The sequence below is a fragment of the Pseudophryne corroboree genome, chromosome 6 (genome assembly GCF_028390025.1).
Source record: "Pseudophryne corroboree isolate aPseCor3 chromosome 6, aPseCor3.hap2, whole genome shotgun sequence".
Lineage (NCBI taxonomy): Eukaryota > Metazoa > Chordata > Amphibia > Anura > Myobatrachidae > Pseudophryne > Pseudophryne corroboree.
Window position 1 is genome coordinate 603293680 of NC_086449.1, and position 20408 is coordinate 603314087.

The following is a 20408-nucleotide window of genomic DNA, read 5'->3' on the forward strand; positions in this document are numbered from 1 at the left end:
TCCGATGCATCCTTGCGTGTAACGCCTACTGCTGCTGGCGCTGCTGTTGTTGCCGCTGGGAGTCGATGGTCATCCCAGAGGGGAAGTCGTAAGCCCACTTGTACTACTTCCAGTAAGCAATTGACTGTTCAACAGTCCTTTGCGAGGAAGATGAAATATCACAGCAGTCATCCTACTGCAAAGCGGATAACTGAGTCCTTGACAACTATGTTGGTGTTAGACGTGCGTCCGGTATCCGCCGTTAGTTCACAGGGAACTAGACAATTTATTGAGGCAGTGTGCCCCCGTTACCAAATACCATCTAGGTTCCACTTCTCTAGGCAGGCGATACCGAGAATGTACACGGACGTCAGAAAAAGACTCACCAGTGTCCTAAAAAATGCAGTTGTACCCAATGTCCACTTAACCACGGACATGTGGACAAGTGGAGCAGGGCAGGGTCAGGACTATATGACTGTGACAGCCCACTGGGTAGATGTATGGACTCCCGCCGCAAGAACAGCAGCGGCGGCACCAGTAGCAGCATCTCGCAAACGCCAACTCTTTCCTAGGCAGGCTACGCTTTGTATCACCGCTTTCCAGAATACGCACACAGCTGAAAACCTCTTACGGCAACTGAGGAAGATCATCGCGGAATGGCTTACCCCAATTGGACTCTCCTGTGGATTTGTGGCATCGGACAACGCCAGCAATATTGTGTGTGCATTAAATATGGGCAAATTCCAGCACGTCCCATGTTTTGCACATACCTTGAATTTGGTGGTGCAGAATTTTTTAAAAAACGACAGGGGCGTGCAAGAGATGCTGTCGGTGGCCAGAAAAATTGCGGGACACTTTCGGCGTACAGGCACCACGTACAGAAGACTGGAGCACCACCAAAAACTACTGAACCTGCCCTGCCATCATCTGAAGCAAGAAGTGGTAACGAGGTGGAATTCAACCCTCTATATGCTTCAGAGGTTGGAGGAGCAGCAAAAGGCCATTCAAGCATATACAATTGAGCACGATATAGGAGGTGGAATGCACCTGTCTCAAGTGCAGTGGAGAATGATTTCAACGTTGTGCAAGGTTCTGATGCCCTTTGAACTTGCCACACGTGAAGTCAGTTCAGACACTGCCAGCCTGAGTCAGGTCATTCCCCTCATCAGGCTTTTGCAGAAGAAGCTGGAGGCATTGAAGAAGGAGCTAAAAGAAGGCGATTCCGCTAGGCATGTGGGACTTGTGGATGCAGCCCTTAATTCGCTTAACAAGGATTCACGGGTGGTCAATCTGTTGAAATCAGAGCACTACATTTTGGCCACCGTGCTCGATCCTAGATTTAAAGCCTACCTTGGATCTCTCTTTCCGGCAGACACAGGTCTGCTGGGGTTGAAAGACCTGCTGGTGACAAAATTGTCAAGTCAAGCGGAACGCGACCTGTCAACATCTCCTCCTTCACATTCTCCCGCAACTGGGGGTGCGAGGAAAAGGCTCAGAATTCCGAGCCCACCCGCTGGCGGTGATGCAGGGCAGTCTGGAGCGACTGCTGATGCTGACATCTGGTCCGGACTGAAGGACCTGACAACGATTACGGACATGTCGTCTACTGTCACTGCATATGATTCTCTCAACATTGATAGAATGGTGGAGGATTATATGAGTGACCGCATCCAAGTAGGCACGTCACACAGTCCGTACTTATACTGGCAGGAAAAAGAGGCAATTTGGAGGCCCTTGCACAAACTGGCTTTATTCTACCTAAGTTGCCCTCCCACAAGTGTGTACTCCGAAAGAGTGTTTAGTGCCGCCGCTCACCTTGTCAGCAATCGGCGTACGAGGTTACATCCAGAAAATGTGGAGAAGATGATGTTCATTAAAATGAATTATAATCAATTCCTCCGCGGAGACATTGACCAGCAGCAATTGCCTCCACAAAGTACACAGGGAGCTGAGATGGTGGATTCCAGTGGGGACGAATTGATAATCTGTGAGGAGGGGGATGTACACGGTGATATATCGGAGGGTGAAGATGAGGTGGACATCTTGCCTCTGTAGAGCCAGTTTGTGCAAGGAGAGATTAATTGCTTCTTTTTTGGGGGGGGTCCAAACCAACCCGTCATATCAGTCACAGTCGTGTGGCAGACCCTGTCACTGAAATGATGGGTTGGTTAAAGTGTGCATGTCCTGTTTTGTTTATACAACATAAGGGTGGGTGGGAGGGCCCAAGGACAATTCCATCTTGCACCTCTTTTTTCTTTTCTTTTTCTTTGCATCATGTGCTGATTGGGGAGGGTTTTTTGGAAGGGACATCCTGCGTGACACTGCAGTGCCACTCCTAGATGGGCCCGGTGTTTGTGTCGGCCACTAGGGTCGCTAATCTTACTCACACAGTCAGCTACCTCATTGCGCCTCTTTTTTTCTTTGCGTCATGTGCTGTTTGGGGAGGGTTTTTTGGAAGGGACATCCTGCGTGACACTGCAGTGCCACTCCTAGATGGGCCCGGTGTTTGTGTCGGCCACTAGGGTCGCTAATCTTACTCACACAGCTACCTCATTGCGCCTCTTTTTTTCTTTGCGTCATGTGCTGTTTGGGGAGGGTTTTTTGGAAGGGACATCCTGCGTGACACTGCAGTGCCACTCCTAGATGGGCCCGGTGTTTGTGTCGGCCACTAGGGTCGCTAATCTTACTCACACAGTCAGCTACCTCATTGCGCCTCTTTTTTTCTTTGCGTCATGTGCTGTTTGGGGAGGGTTTTTTGGAAGGGACATCCTGCGTGACACTGCAGTGCCACTCCTAGATGTGCCCGGTGTTTGTGTCGGCCACTAGGGTCGCTAATCTTACTCACACAGCTACCTCATTGCGCCTCTTTTTTTCTTTGCGTCATGTGCTGTTTGGGGAGGGTTTTTTGGAAGGGCCATCCTGCGTGACACTGCAGTGCCACTCCTAGATGGGCCCGGTGTTTGTGTCGGCCACTAGGGTCGCTAATCTTACTCACACAGCTACCTCATTGCGCCTCTTTTTTTCTTTGCGTCATGTGCTGTTTGGGGAGGTTTTTTTGGAAGGGACATCCTGCGTGACACTGCAGTGCCACTCCTAGATGGGCCCGGTGTTTGTGTCGGCCACTAGGGTCGCTAATCTTACTCACACAGTCAGCTACCTCATTGCGCCTCTTTTTTCTTTGCGTCATGTGCTGTTTGGGGAGGGTTTTTTGGAAGGGCCATCCTGCGTGACACTGCAGTGCCACTCCTAGATGGGCCCGGTGTTTGTGTCGGCCACTAGGGTCGCTAATCTTACTCACACAGCTACCTCATTGCGCCTCTTTTTTTCTTTGCGTCATGTGCTGTTTGGGGAGGGTTTTTTGGAAGGGCCATCCTGCGTGACACTGCAGTGCCACTCCTAGATGGGCCCGGTGTTTGTGTCGGCCACTAGGGTCGCTAATCTTACTCACACAGCTACCTCATTGCGCCTCTTTTTTTCTTTGCGTCATGTGCTGTTTGGGGAGGGTTTTTTGGAAGGGACATCCTGCGTGACACTGCAGTGCCACTCCTAGATGGGCCCGGTGTTTGTGTCGGCCACTAGGGTCGCTTATCTTACTCACACAGCGACCTCGGTGCAAATTTTAGGACTAAAAATAATATTGTGAGGTGTGAGGTATTCAGAATAGACTGAAAATGAGTGTAAATTATGGTTTTTGAGGTTAATAATACTTTGGGATCAAAATGACCCCCAAATTCTATGATTTAAGCTGTTTTTTAGTGTTTTTGGAAAAAAACACCCGAATCCAAAACACACCCGAATCCGACAAAAAAAATTCGGTGAGGTTTTGCCAAAACGCGTTCGAACCCAAAACACGGCCGCGGAACCGAACCCAAAACCAAAACACAAAACCCGAAAAATTTCAGGCGCTCATCTCTATTCTGCCGCCGATTTTCCGGACCTCTTCTGCCTTCTGGCTCTGTAAGGGGGCCAGCGGCGCGGCTCTGGGACCCATCCATGGCTGGGCCTGTGATCGTCCCTCTGGAGCTAATGTCCAGTAGCCTAAGAAGCCCAATCCACTCTGCACGCAGGTGAGTTCGCTTCTTCTCCCCTTAGTCTCTCGATGCAGTGAGCCTGTTGCCAGCAGGTCTCACTGAAAATAAAAAACCTAAACTAAAACTTTCACTAAGAAGCTCAGGAGAGCCCCTAGTGTGCACCCTTCTCGTTCGGGCACAAAGATCTAACTGAGGCTTGGAGGAGGGTCATAGGGGGAGGAGCCAGTGCACACCAGATAGTCCTAAAGCTTTCTTTAGATGTGCCCAGTCTCCTGCGGAGCCGCTATTCCCCATGGTCCTTACGGAGTCCCCAGCATCCACTTAGGACGTTAGAGAAAATGGCTTTACGTAAAGACATACCCCCTCCACCCTGTTTATTTAATCTGTTTCTCCTGAACAGCATATAACCCTCTAGATTGGCAGTCCAATCATGAGATTTGTCCCACCAAGTTTCAGTAATGCTTATAATACCATACTGCTTGCTTGCTGCAAGTACTTCTAGTTCCCCCTTTTTCCCTTTATGGCTTGTAGCTTTTACATACATACAATTAAGATAAGTATTCCCCCTTGTGCTATGGACATAATTTTCTACATGCAGTATTGATGACCCATAATCGTCATTAGTTAGTGTTTTGGCAATATCCTCGTTAGTACCCTTGCTGGCTGCTCTTTCCCTCCCCCTTCTCCACCCCCCTGTAGTTCACTACCTCCATCCTTACTGTTCTCACTGCATGACCCATAGTTTGTAGCTAAAACCTCCCCCCAAGCTCCTAGTTTAAAATCCCCTCCAACCTTCTAACCATCCCTGCCCCTTCCTCATTCAGGTGCAATGAGGAGGGGGAAATGTTAATATTAAAATGAGTGAAACTTCCCAGGCTGATTCACATGCAAGATGAACTTGGCTTGAATAGTGGCAGATGGCTAAATTATATTACCACGTCAAACTATCTTTACAAACAATATAAAAGGGCAGCAGTGCCCCATATATTTCACATTCTTGTATTCCAACTGGGTGTATCATCAGTATCTCATAGTAATGTCTAACTATTCTTGGAAAAAAGTACAGATGAGCAATAAACACGACCTAGAAGACATTACTCAATAGCCGTTATCTGTTGTGACATACACTAGCCATCTCTCTAATCCGTGCCGACTATCCTGTGAGCCCAGCACCCTGACTCAACCCTCCTGCTAACATGCAGTTCTGAGCCTAGGCAAGTGGATTCCTTGTGGTGCCATATAAATAAAATGATGATGATGAGGATGATGATAATAATAATAATAGGAATAATAAAGTGGTCAGGAATTATCAACTGAAGTCACCCAGCAGCTGCAGAGATTAGCATCTACGAGGGAAGATGTAAAAGCAGCAGCCCTCCTCTTCCCTGTGGATGCAGAGAACAGCAGCGTATATATTTAGTTTAAATGTGTGGGAATTTGATGTGATAAATATCAATTAGCATACAATACTACCATCTTTTAGCAGCATAATTATACTAAAATGTTAGCGCTTATGTGAAATAATTTTTTTTATGTATTGTGTCCTATGTTTCATGTAATGACACGTATTATAATTTATATAAAAGTATAGCACGCACCATATTAAGCTCACTCACATTAATACATAAAGTAAATAAATAAATAAATGGAGTTTTGGGTCATGGATTGAGCAATGCATTTAAGTTTGCAGCCCAACATCAAGGGACTCCATCTCACTGCAAGTGCTACTCTATCACCCAGATTTCTGAGATCCCGGCAACTGCTATCACATCAAAGTCAAACTGAAAATATGCTACATGGTTAAGAAGCTCACCTGCCAAATAACTTACAGCTTTTAAAGGTGAGACAGCTGCCAACACAACTCCTGAATTACCGCTAATGAAGCAGCTGACAGAGGTTTAAAGTAAATGAGCTTAGACAGGGGTGCATGACTGTCTCACATTTAAAAGCCATAAGTTAGTTGGCAAGGGAGCGTCTTAACCAGGTAGCACATTTTCAGTTTGACTTCAATGTACGTCCCAATTCCAGCCGGACAGTCCCGCTATTCGGACAGTAAGTTCCGCTGTTCCATCCGTGGGTCGCAGTGTTCCGCGGGCAGGGGGGGTGAGATGGGAGATCCTTTGATCACTTGCTGCTTTGCTCTGCAAAGCAGCGAGTGATCTCTGAATAGAAGCTGTGCACAAGCGCACAGCATCTATTCAGTGCTGGGAGGTGAGTAGGGGACTGCGCAGCTGCTTGAGAAGCACTGAGCATGCCCCCAAAATGAGAGAAAATGGGTCCGTTTGGCAAGGCCACGCTCCCTTCTCGGGTCGCGCGTGGCTATGCTGCACGAGAGTCCCGGAGCCACAATTAGAGAAGTTGAGAGGTATGCAGTTGCCTGGTTCTCGGAAATCTGGTGATAGAGTAGGACTTGCAGTGACATGGAGTCTCTTGATTTTGGGCTGCAAGCTTAAATGCATTGATCAATCCATGAACCAAAACTGCATCATTTATGTATTAAGGTGAGGGAGCATACTATGGTGAGTGTTGAGCTTTCTGGTTTCTATTTAACCGCTTAACTGATAAAAAAAATAAAATAAAAAAAATAGTAAACTGCTCAGAAATTGTTGGGGTTTTTTATGAGTGAATTAGGCGTAGAACGAGTATTTAACCCTATCCAAAATGATTTTAGTTAAAAACAATTTTTTTTTTTTAACATTTGTAAAAAAAATGTATTTCATTTTTTTTTCTTAAGACATCGGTCGGCACCATCATTGCGACTTTCATTTTGACAGTCGGGACAGCCACCAGGTACAAAGGGGAGGGGGGGGTGGGTTTACTTTACACTTCCCCAGGTGGGTGTCCTGCCATGCTGACCGATCAGCAGTGATTGGCAGCACGGCAAACACTGGGGGTAGGTGCAGGGACGCAGAGGGACGAGTGGCAGAAGAGGGCAGTTTCTCTTCCTTGTAGCCACACACGCTAGTCCCAAATGTGTTAACAAGTGCCTTTACAAGTGATAAAGTGGAGCCGGATAAAGAGTGATAAATGACCAGCCAATCAGTTTCCTAACTGCCATGCAACAGGCTGTGTTTGAAAAATGACAGAAGCAGATTGGTTGGTACTTTATAACTTTTTATCCATCTAGACATCATCACATTTTAAGGCTTAATACATTTGGGCCCTAGTCTGCAAAAAAAGGGGCAGATGCATTAAGCCTGGAGAAGTGATAACGTGGAAGGTGATAACGCACCATCCAGTCAGCTCATGTCAAGTTACAGACTGGGTTTGAAAAATGACAGTAAGGAGGCGACTGGTATCACTTTCCACTTTATAACTTCTCCATGCTTACTAATATCTGCCCCAAAGTCTCTTAAATGAAAAGTCTCAGTCCTATCTCTCACAGGTACCATGTGCAGTCTCCGTTCTGCTTCCTGCAGGCGTAACATAGGCTCCAGCCTACTCACACTCAAGGCTCCCCATCTGGCTTCATCTGATAAAGTGTAGCTCAGTCCCAGAGTTTCATGGCCTTCTATCTACAGGTCAGGACTCCTGGCCCTTAATGGCTCAATAAGGTCTGTCTGGCTTTGTTTCAACAGGGCAGTTTATGCTGCTCCTCACTTCTATGGGGGGGAATTCAAGTGTTTTGGGCACTGGCGGCCACTAGATGAGGCCCGACAGAGCACAGCTGCCAGCCTGGACATTGCTGTTATGTTGTTCCATCATGTTGACATGCTGGTAACTAGGAAACAAAATTTAACTACTAACAGTATGCATTCTAAAGTTGCTTCTAAGCATTAATTATGGCTACCTACCCCATATATTATTGTCATATTTTTAATTGTTCAATTTCAGCTTCATTTTTGTGTGTGGTGCATTTAAACGTCTAAAAATTGACATGAAATGTAACGAATCACATAGAATGACATTAGAGGGGTTGTCTCTCACCTGAATTACCCACATTCCTGTGGGATCAGCTCTCTCAAAGGGAGGCTAAAGTAAAACATGGACTGTCTTCAGTAGAGGTTTGGAATTTCAGGTTTTCACAGTTGCACAAGTCCAGCTGCAACTCATCACTGAGAGACAGGAAAGGTTTAAAACTCTCATATAACCGATGCTCTGGGCACTGATGGCAAAAAGTAGCCAGTAAGTAGGCCGGAGCCTCCTTAGTGCCAGGGAATGAGGATATTGGCTGTGCCAGAGGAGCATAGCAGGTTGGGGCTGCAGTCTATTGCAGCAGACTGATTGTTGAGCACTTCAGTGCTGGGACATTTACTTTTCACCTGTTTGTTTAGTTAATGTGCCTGTTTGTCAAGGCCTGTGTCTGTGAATGATGAAGTGTAGTGTCTGATATAATTAAAAAGACACTGCTTCACCATGAACCTGTCTGCCATGAGTCTTCATTTCTACAACCCTGTTACTGTACAAACTATAACAAATAAAATAATAAGAATTTACTTACCGATAATTCTATTTCTCATAGTCCGTAGTGGATGCTGGGAACTCCGAAAGGACCATGGGGAATAGCGGCTCCGCAGGAGACTGGGCACAAAAGTAAAAGCTTTAGGACTAGCTAGTGTGCACTGGCTCCTCCCCCTATGACCCTCCTCCAAGCCTCAGTTAGGATACTGTGCCCGGACGAGCGTACACAATAAGGAAGGATTTTGAATCCCGGGTAAGACTCATACCAGCCACACCAATCACACCGTACAACCTGTGATCTGAACCCAGTTAACAGCATGATAACAGAGGAGCCTCTGAAAAGATGGCTCACAACAATAATAACCCGATTTTTGTAACTATGTACAAGTATTGCAGACAATCCGCACTTGGGATGGGCGCCCAGCATCCACTACGGACTATGAGAAATAGAATTATCGGTAAGTAAATTCTTATTTTCTCTGACGTCCTAGTGGATGCTGGGAACTTCGAAAGGACCATGGGGATTATACCAAAGCTCCCAAACGGGCGGGAGAGTGCGGATGACTCTGCAGCACCAATTGAGAGAACTCCAGGTCCTCCTCAGCCAGGGTATCAATTTTGTAGAATTTTACAAACGTATTTGCTCCTGACCAAGTAGCTGCTCGGCAAAGTTGTAAAGCCGAGACCCCTCGGGCAGCCGCCCAAGATGAGCCCATCTTCCTTGTGGAGTGGGCATTTACAGATTTTTGGCTGTGGCAGGCCTGCCACAGAACGTGCAAGCTGAATTGTACTACAAATCCAACGAGCAATAGTCTGCTTAGAAGCAGGAGCACCCAGCTTGTTGGGTGCATACAGGATAAACAGCGAGTCAGATTTTCTGACTCCAGCCGTCCTGGAAACATATTTTCAGGGCCCTGACAACGTCTAGCAACTTGGAGTCCTCCAAGTCCCTAGTAGCCGCAGGCACCACAATAGGTTGGTTCAGGTGAAACGCTGAAACCACCTTAGGGAGAAACTGAGGACGAGTCCTCAATTCCGCCCTGTCCGAATGGAAAATCAGATAAGGGCTTTTACAGGATAAAGCCGCCAATTCTGACACGCGCCTGGCCCAGGCCAGGGCCAACAGCATGACCACTTTCCATGTGAGATATTTTAACTCCACAGATTTAAGTGGTACAAACCAATGTGACTTTTTGGAACCCAAAAACTACATTGAGATCCCAAGGTGCCACTGGAGGCACAAAAGGAGGCTGTATATGCAGTACCCCTTTTACAACGTCTGAACTTCAGGGACTGAAGCTAGTTCTTTTTGGAAGAAAATTGACAGGGCCGAAATTTGAACCTTAATGGACCCCAATTTCAGGCCCATAGACACTCCTGTTTGCAGGAAATGTAGGAATCGACCCAGTTGAATTTCCTCCGTCGGGCCTTACTGGCCTCGCACCACGCAACATATTTTCGCCAAATGCGGTGATAATGTTTTGCGGTTACATCCTTCCTGGCTTTGATCAGGATAGGGATGACCATAGACACTCCTGTTTGCAGGAAATGTAGGAATCGACCCAGTTGAATTTCCTCCATCGGGCCTTACTGGCCTCGCACCACGCAACATATTTTCGCCAAATGCGGTGATAATGTTTTGCGGTTACATCCTTCCTGGCTTTGATCAGGATAGGGATGACCTCATCCGGAATGCCTTTTTTCCTTCAGGATCCGGCGTTCAACCGCCATGCTGTCAAACGCAGTCGCGGTAAGTCTTGGAACAGACAGGGTCCTTGCTGAAGCAGGTCCCTTCTTAGAGGTAGAGGCCACGGATCCTTCGTGAGCATCTTTTGAAGTTCCGGTTACCAAGTCCTTCTTGGCCAATCCGGAGCCACGAATATAGTGCTTACTCTTCTCCATCTTATCAATCTCAGTACCTTGGGTATGAGAGGCAGATGAGGGAACACATACACTGACTGGTACACCCACGGTGTTACCAGAGCGTCTACAGCTATTGCCTGAGGGTCCCTTGACCTGGCGCAATACCTGTCGAGTTTTTCCCAACGGTTTATAATCATGTGGAAGACTTCTGGGTGAAGTCCCCACTCTCCCGGGTGGAGGTCGTGTCTGCTGAGGAAGTCTGCTTCCCAGTTGTCCACTCCCGGAATTGCTGACAGTGCTATCACATGATTTTCCGCCCAGCGAAGAATCCTTGCAGCTTCTGCCATTGCCCTCCTGCTTCTTGTGCCACCCTGTCCGTTTACGTGGGTGACTGCCGTGATGTTGTCCGACTGGATCAACACCGGCTGACCTTGAAGCAGAGGTCTTGCTAAGCTTAGAGCATTGTAAATGGCCCTTAGCTTCAGGATATTTATGTGAAGTGATGTCTCCAGGCTTGACCATAAGCCCTGGAAATTCCTTCCCTGTGTGACTGCTCCCCAGCCTCGCAGGCTGGCATCCGTGGTCACCAGGACCCAGTCCTGAATGCCGAATCTGCGGCCCTCTAGAAGATGAGCACTCTGCAACCACCACAGGAGGGACACCCTTGTTCTTGGTGACAGGGTTATCCGCTAATGCATCTGAAGATGCGACCCGGACCATTTGTCCAGCAGGTCCCACTGGAAAGTTCTTGTGTGGAATCTGCCGAATGGGATTGCTTCGTAGGAAGCCACCATTTTACCCAGAACCCTTGTGCATTGATGCACTGAGACTTGGCTCGGTTTTAGGAGGTTCCTGACTAGCTCGGATAACTCCCTGGCTTTCTCCTCCGGGAGAAACACCTTTTTCTGGACTGTGTCCAGGATCATCCCTAGGAACAGAAGACGAGTCGTCGGAACCAGCTGCGATTTTGGAATATTGAGAATCCAATCGTGCTGCCGCAACACTACCTGAGATAGTGCTACACCGACCTCCAACTGTTCCCTGGATCTTACCCTTATCAGGGAATCGTCCAAGTAAGGGATAACTAAAATTCCCTTCCTTCGAAGAAATATCATCATTTCGGCCATTACCTTGGTAAAGACCCGGGGTGCCGTGGACCATCCATACGGCAGCGTCTGAACTGATAGTGACAGTTCTGTACCATAAACCTGAGGTACCCTTGGTGAGAAGGGTAAATTTGGACATGAAGGTAAGCATCCTTGATGTCCCGAGACATCATGTAGTCCCCTTCTTCCAGGTTCGCAATCACTGCTCTGAGTGACTCAATCTTGAATTTGAACCTCTGTATGTAAGTGTTCAAAGATTTTAGATTTAGAATCGGTCTCACCGAGCCGTCCGGCTTCGGTACCACAACAGTGTGGAATAATACCCCGTTCCCTGTTGTAGGAGGGGTACCTTGATTATCACCTGCTGGGAATACAGCTTGTGAATGGCTTCCAAAACTGTCTCCCTGTCAGAAGGAGACATCGGTAAAGCCGACTTTAGGAAACGGCGAGGGGGAGACGTCTCGAATTCCAATTTGTACCCCTGAGATATCACCTGAAGGTTCCAGGGGTCTACTTGCGAGTGAGCCCACTGCGCGCTGAAATTCATTGAGACGGGCCCCCCACAGTGCCTGATTCTGCTTGTAAAGCCCCAGCGTCATACTGAGGGCTTGGCAGAGGCGGGAGAGGGTTTCTGTTCCTGGGAACTGGCTGATTTCTGCAGCCTTTTTCCTCTCCCTCTGTCACGGGGCAGAAATGAGGAACCTTTTGCCCGCTTGTCCACGAAAAGACTGCGCCTGATAATACGGCGTCTTCTCATGTTGAGAGGCGACCTGGGGTACAAACGTGGATTTCCCAGCTGGTGCCGTGGCCACCAGGTCTGAAAGACCGACCCCAAATAACTCCTCCCCTTAATAAGGCAATACTTCCAAATGCCGTTTGAAATCCGCATCACCTGACCACTGTCGTGTCCATAACCCTCTACTGGTAGAAATGGACAACGCACTTAGACTTGATGCCAGTCGGCAAATATTCCGCTGTGCATCACGCATATATAGAAATGCATCTTTTAAATGCTCTATAGGCAAAAATATACTGTCCCTATCTAGGCTATCAATATTTTCAGTCAGGGAATCCGACCACGCCAACCCAGCACTGCACATCCAGGCTGAGGCGATTGCTGGTCGCAGTATAACACCAGTATGTGTGTAAATACATTTTAGGATACCCTCCTGCTTTCTATCAGCAGGATCCTTAAGGGCGGCCATCTCAGGAGAGGGTAGAGCCCTTACAAGCGTGTGAGCGCTTTATCCACCCTAGGGGGTGTTTCCCAACGCACCCTAACCTCTGGCGGGAAAGGATATAATGCCAATAACATTTTAGAAATTATCAGTTGTTATCGGGGGAAACCCACGCATCATCACACACCTCATTTAATTTCTCAGATTCAGGAAAACTACAGGTAGTTTTTCCTCACCGAACATAATACCCCTTTTTGGTGGTACTCGTATTATCAGAAATGTGTAAAACATTTTTCATTGCCTCAATCATGTAACGTGTGGCCCTACTGGAAGTCACATTTGTCTCTTCACCGTCGACACTGGAGTCAGTATCCGTGTCGGCGTCTATATCTGCCATCTGAGGTAACGGGCGCTTTAGAGCCCCTGACGGCCTATGAGACGTCTGGACAGGCACAAGCTGAGTAGCCGGCTGTCTCATGTCAACCACTGTCTTTTATACAGAGCTGACACTGTCACGTAATTCCTTCCAACAGTTCATCCACTCAGGTGTCGACCCCCTAGGGGGTGACATCACTATTACAGGCAATCTGCTCCGTCTCCACATCATTTTTCTCCTCATACATGTCGACACAAACGTACCGACATACAGCACACACACAGGGAATGCTCTGATAGAGGACAGGACCCCACTAGCACTTTGGGGAGACAGAGGGAGAGTTTGCCAGCACACACCAGAGCGCTATATATATACAGGGATAACCTTATATAAGTGTTTTTCCCCTTATAGCTGCTGTATCTTTAATACTGCGCGTAATTAGTGCCCCCTCCTCTCTTTTTTAACCCTTTCTGTAGTGTAGTGACTGCAGGGGAGAGCCAGGGAGCTTCCCTCCAACGGAGCTGTGAGGGAAAATGGCGCCAGTGTGCTGAGGAGATAGGCTCCGCCCCCTTACCGGCGGCCTTATCTCCCGTTTTTCTATGTATTCTGGCAGGGGTTAAATGCATCCATATAGCCCAGGAGCTATACAGATGTAGCCACCTTTATCTTGAGTGGCCGCGGCGGTTGTCCCGTTCGACCATACGCAGCGTACTGTGGCGTAGCGAGGCGCGCCTAGCCACAGAGAGGCTATCTAATCGCACGGAGACAGACATTTGACGTTTGGCGTTACCTTTACGTGTAATACCTGCGATCAGCCACCAGATGTCGCTTTTTACAATCACCACTGCGCATGCGTGTGGTCTCCCGTAAAATACAATACTGACATACATAATAAGGACTACTTTACTAAGGCGTCTCATTACGCTGCATACAGCAAATACTGTACTCATTACGCTGCATTATTTAATACAGTACTGTATATACAGTACGACACCGACGCAAATACAGTAGTACAGCATACAGTATATGATCCATCTACAATACTTTATGAATACTGTATGTGAGCGTCCAAGTCCCGCAGACAAAACACAGTACTGTAAAACCAGTAGTGTACACTGTCGCAAATGGATGTGTGTTACAAGTTCACTATTGCCTCTCAAGATTAGGAATTTTCTACAGTATGTTATCGTCCTAATCCCGTAGCCATTACAGCATAATCAAAACCAACGGATTTATACATTTGTCTGCGGCGAAGTGGTGAAGTGTTTCGCTTCCTATACTCAGAGTCCAAGGTTCGATTCCTTAAGTACGAATGCATGTTACTGTAGTTTTTTTCAGACACTTTATTATTTTTTTTATTCACATACTGTAAACCAGGGCATACAGTAGCTGCATGAGCGGTTCTATGCGATCGAGTCCGGTGTACCATAATGTGCAGGTTCTATGCAGGTTAAGGTACTATGCTCCGTACACAGTACACATACAATTCTGTAGCTGGGCAGACTGAATAGAAATGGCTACCACCTATGACTCCTTGCCCCACAGAGGCCCTAGGCTACGGAGCAAGTAATAGTCCAGATTGTACAGACTATGGGGCAATGCTGAAGGAGCGTCACAATCCCCTAGCTAAAATACACAGTATGCATATTATGGTACACCGGACTCGATGACATACTGTAGCACACTGGCAAAATGGCCGCCGCCCCTGAACCCTTGTGCAGGTTATGGGGCAATGCTGAAGGAGCGTCACAATCCCCTAGCCAAAATACACAGGGGAGGGATAAGCCACTGTAGGATTGCATACAGTATTACGGTACACCGGACTCAATCGCATAGCACACTGTCAAAACGACCACTACCCATGAACCCCCACCTCCTGAACCCCCACCTCGTGGCATGCAGCAGTTGGGTATGGAATGAGAAATGGCATAAGCTGTGCAGGCTACGGGGCGATGCTGAAGGAGCGTCACAATCCCCTAGCCAAAATACACAGAGATACTGTAAGCGAGGTCTATGCACATTACAGTACTGTACGTTACACCGGGCTCGGTCGCATAGCAAACTGACAAAACACAAGTTTTACAGTACATACAGTAAAGCAGGCCAAAGCTGCAGGAGAGTTTCTACTGTAAAGGTTCTATGCACCGTACGGTAATGTACACATACCTGTACAATTCTATAGCAGGGCAGACTCAATTGAAATGGCTACCGCCTGTGACTCCTACAGTAGCTCCTAGGAGGCACTCAGCTATGGAGCAAATAACAGCACAGATTTTGCAGGCTACGGGGCAATGCTGAAGGAGCGTCACAATCCCCTAGCTACAATACACAGGGGTGATAGAGATAATCGAGTGGCTGGAGGGGGGTCCCCTTGATTTAAGGGGCCCCCACTCCTCCAGGGTACTCCAGCCAGGTGTGACTAGTTGGGTATTTAATTCCATGGCCGCAGGGACCGGTATAAAAGTCTCCCCCGGCTGTGCATTATCTGTCCAGCTAGTGGAGCCCAGTGCTGATTCAAAAAATATGGGGTACCCCTACGCTTTTTTTGTCCCCCTTATTTTTTGCACCAGGACCAGGCGCAGAGCCCGGTGCTGGTTCTAAAAAGATGGGGGATCCCGTGTCCATTTTTTCCGTATTCCTTCCGGAATTCGACTGCAATTGCATATACAGTACTGTACCCCTTAATGTCACTGCTTACAGTATACAGTATTTAGACATGAGCTTGTGTACAGTATCTGTCATGAGGTGCTTTTTTCACTGACACTATAACTTTTTTCTATTGTGATATACTGTACAGAGGCGGCAAACTAGCCAAACGGGAATAATCAGCTTCTGCAGAATAAAATGAGATGCTACAGTACATGCCTATATTCTGTGAGTGACTGCGGCTCTATGAAATTAAATCAGAAAATTTAAATATGAAATGCATTACTAATGTGTGGCATTACTGTACTGTATGTGTATAAGGTGTACTACAATATTTTCTGGTGTAACATAAGGAAAGGGCACTACTGCATGGTCTAATGCAGTGGTTCTCAAACTTGGTCCTCAGGACCCCACACAGTGCATGTTTTGCAGGTAAACCAGCAAGTGCACAGATGTATTCATTACTAACTGACACATTTTAGAAGGTCCATACAGTAGGTGGAGCTAATTTTTTCACTTGTGATTCTGTGAGACCTGCAAAACCTGCACTGTGTGGGGTCCTGAGGACTGAGTTTGAGAACCTGTGGTCTAATGTAAATAAAGATGAATGTGGTGGGGTGTAATGTGAATAAGGGGCATTACTGTTAGGAGTAATGTGGTACTATGATATGATGTCATGAGAATAAGAGACACCACTGCATGATATAATGTGAATAAAGTTGCAGTACTGTGTTGTGTCATTTCATCTTCGGGTATTATTGTGTTACCATGCCCCTTCCCAGCAAGAACATACTGTACACTGTTTTGGGCTGGCACTAAATGTGCACATTGTTCTTATTTAGATTATAGGGGGTAGGAGCGCCAAAATGGGTGATGGTGCTGGGAAAGGGGTGCAGGGTTAGAGGCGGAACTACGTAGCATCTGTGCAAGAGGGCATCAGCCAAAATCTAGCCTAGGGCATCATGTTGGTCAGGTTTGGCTCTGATAATACTGTATACTGTACTCTTACTGTACTTTGCATTCAATACAGATACTGTTTGCACACAGGTTTTACATGAATCATTGGCAATGCTGCAGGAGTGTCTCATTAGGCAATCTAAAATATACCACGACTATGGGTGGGGATACAGTAGGGAAGTTCTGTCACCATAAGCTGTCTGCTGTGTATAGCATATTTCCATCTGAGATGCATTTGTGTGTTTGTAATAAGAAAAAAACATTTTACTGTACATTTAGTGGATACAGTATTTCTCCCCCATAATGACGTATCATACTGTACAGGTACCCTCATGTACTGTACCGTACCATACTGTAAAATTGAATATTTATTGGAAAAACATCAATATTAATGTAAAAATAAAGTATTACAACATCCGATTCCATGTACTGCACTGATCAAAATGTACAGTACTCTTATTCAGGACTTATAAAACTGAAAATAACTGTTCATACAGTACACATCAATAACATTACTACTGTATAATATTCTACATTAGTTTATGCAATAATCAGACAAAGGCAATTTTATCATTTTTTTTAATAATGCACCAATTTAAAATTTTAAACAGAAAATACAGAACTACATATTTGTGGCTTGACCATTTCTTTCAACTACAACAGGTAATACTTTATACAGGTGATTTATATAATTATTACAATGTTCAGGTGTGAGTACTTCTAGCCAAAATTTCTTTATCCCATCCACCAGTTGCTGTTTTGTTGTTGGCTTTGCAACACTCCTAACGTACCTCTTCAATTGAGCCCACACTAATTCGATTGGGTTCATGTCTGGTGATCTATATAAAAATAAAAAAAAAGCGTATAGAAAAAATTAATTACATTACAGTAAATAGAGAAAATTAAACATACAATATTGTACTGTTTATTAAACAAAAATTTTTTTTACAGTACTAGAGTGCTATCCAAAATTTTACTTGTACACTGTTGAAAGAATACTCACTCTGGTGGTGTGCGTTCCCAATTCATACCTTTCTCTTCCATAAATTTGGCTGAGGCGGAGTGTTTAGGATCATTGTCTTGGAATATCCTATGGTGAGTTGGGTAATATTTATTCACAAATGGCACCATACATTTCTCTACTATTGTTTCTTGGAAATATTTCTTATCCATGATTCCTACAGAAATCAAAAAATGTTGTTCATTAATAAGCAACTCCTTTTATTGTGCAGTTACACGTACTCTACAGTACAACATGTATTTTTACAGAACACAGGCACAGAATAAAGTATAGTACTGTACCTTCGAAAAATAATAGGGGACCAGCTCCTAATCGTGATATGCCTCCCCATACATGGACTTTCAATGGATGCTTTGGGCGTGGTTTTAAAGAGATATGGTTACGTTTCCTGAATGACATTCTGGAGAACCGCTCAAGGGCAACAGACGATTCATCTGTGAAAATGACATCATCAAATGTTTCACCACTCTCAATCCATCGCCGTGCCTGTTCCACTCTCTTTTCTTTATTCACATCTCTTATCATTGGAGATATCCTGTGAAGAGCCAAAAATAATGAAATCAGATACAGTTATGAAATTACAGATTTACAGATTACTGTATATACAGTAGACTGTATGTGCAGTATACTGTATTATATACCTACTGTATACATTAAACTGTACATACAGTACATTAAGTTACATACAGAGTAATATATATATACATACTGTACATACACACAAACACACACACACAGTATACAGTATGTAATCATCACAATAAGCAGGCAATGCTTCATTGCTGTCTCTGAGTGCCTATACAGTAGGTATCTCTTTTGGGATAGAATATATACAGTATATACACACACACATACTGTATATAGTATAAAGTACACACTCTGTATAATGATTTATGGCATTATTATATCACGTATCAAGGGATTATTAACAGTGCATTTACTGTATGGTTTATACTGCTTTCAGTATTTTACCTTGTTGCGCCAAAGGTCCATCCCATTTTCCGTCGCATCCTTCTGATGCTGGTGGCCGATATGTCCAGGTCATACTTGGAATGGAGAATTCGTTTTATTTGCAGAGCAGTACGCTCATCATCCTCACGAGTTAGTTCCTCCACAATTTGTTGCACTCTCCTACAGTACAATACAGTATGAAAAATATGAATTCATGAACAGCACAATCACAGTTACAATTGATGAAGTTTTTATTTTATTTCAAAAAAATTGTTTATGGTATAAAGCAAGTCATTTAAACATTACAGTAGTGTACAGTACGTACCATGTGCATTTTGTAGGAAATACAAATCTGGGCGTTGTTCTCTCGAATGCATGATAGCGCACCGTTTCTAAAGTGACTATAATGCCACTTTCCTTGAGCCATGCATGGATCTCTTTGATGGTTTTATTTTCTTTTTTCATGTTGGCGATTATCTTGCTCATCGTTTTGTTGATAGTTACTGGCATGTTGTCCAACTATAATTCCTGTATGGAGAGAAAACATTTGTGAATACTGTAGTCTAAAATTTACACATCTGAAAATGCATAAGAGTTTTATGATAGAAGTTAATACTGTACAGTACATGTTTACTATCCAGTACCTGATGTTCAAATTTAAGTATTGTATACTGTACAGTACTGAAAATACAACTTCAGTGTTATGGACTGCAATTAGTTTCCTGTATGAAACAGATACAGTACAGTAAATAACCCTCCTTGGAAGTGCATGGGCCCTGTGAGACTTACAGTAGTGTACAGCATAAGGGTCGACTGACATGATGTACAAGCATTACATACAGTACATGTCAGTACTGTATGTAAATTCTTCAATTATTGCCTAACAACAATGCTGCTTACTGTATATTAAATACTGTAGGCCTAGAAATGTGCATCTCAATATAGTAGTTAAAAACACAGGGGCCTATGTGGATAAGCGAGTTCTATGCACACTAAAAATGGCCACCGACCGTGAACCCCCAGCACGTGGCAGCGCTCGTATATGTAGTGAGATACAGTATGGCATACATTTCACAGTTCAGGGGGCAATGCTGAAGGAGCGTCACAATCCCCTAGCTCAATTACATTGGGATAAGCGAGGTCTATGCACATTACGGTATACCGAGCTGGATCGCTTAGCAACCTGACAAAATGGCCGCCGACCGTGAACTCCCAGCACGTGGCAGCGCTCGGATATGTAGTGAGATACAATATGGCATACATTTCACAGTTCAGGGGGCAATGCTGAAGGAGCGTCACAATCCCCTAGCTCAATTACATTGGGATAAGCGAGGTCTATGCACATTACGGTATACCGAGCTGGATCGCTTAGCAACCTGACAACATGGCCGCCGACCGTGAACTCCCAGCACGTGGCAGCGCTCGGATATGTAGTGAGATACAATATGGCATACATTTCACAGTTCAGGGGGCAATGCTGAAGGAGCGTCACAATCCCCTAGCTCAATTACATTGGGATAAGCGAGGTCTATGCACATTACGGTATACCGAGCTGGATCGCTTAGCAACCTGACAACATGGCCGCCGACCGTGAACTCCCAGCACGTGGCAGCGCTCGGATATGTAGTGAGATACAATATGGCATACTGTACATTTCACAGTTCAGGGGGCAATGCTGAAGGAGCGTCACAATCCCCTAGCTCAATTACATTGGGATAAGCGAGGTCTATGCACATTACGGTATACCGAGCTGGATCGCTTAGCAACCTGACAAAATAGCCGCCGACCGTGAACTCCCAGCACGTGGCAGCGCTCGGATATGGAGTGAGAGATGGTATACATTTTAAAATACACCGGGATAAGTTGTATAGGCCATGGAGCAATGCACAGGGACATTCA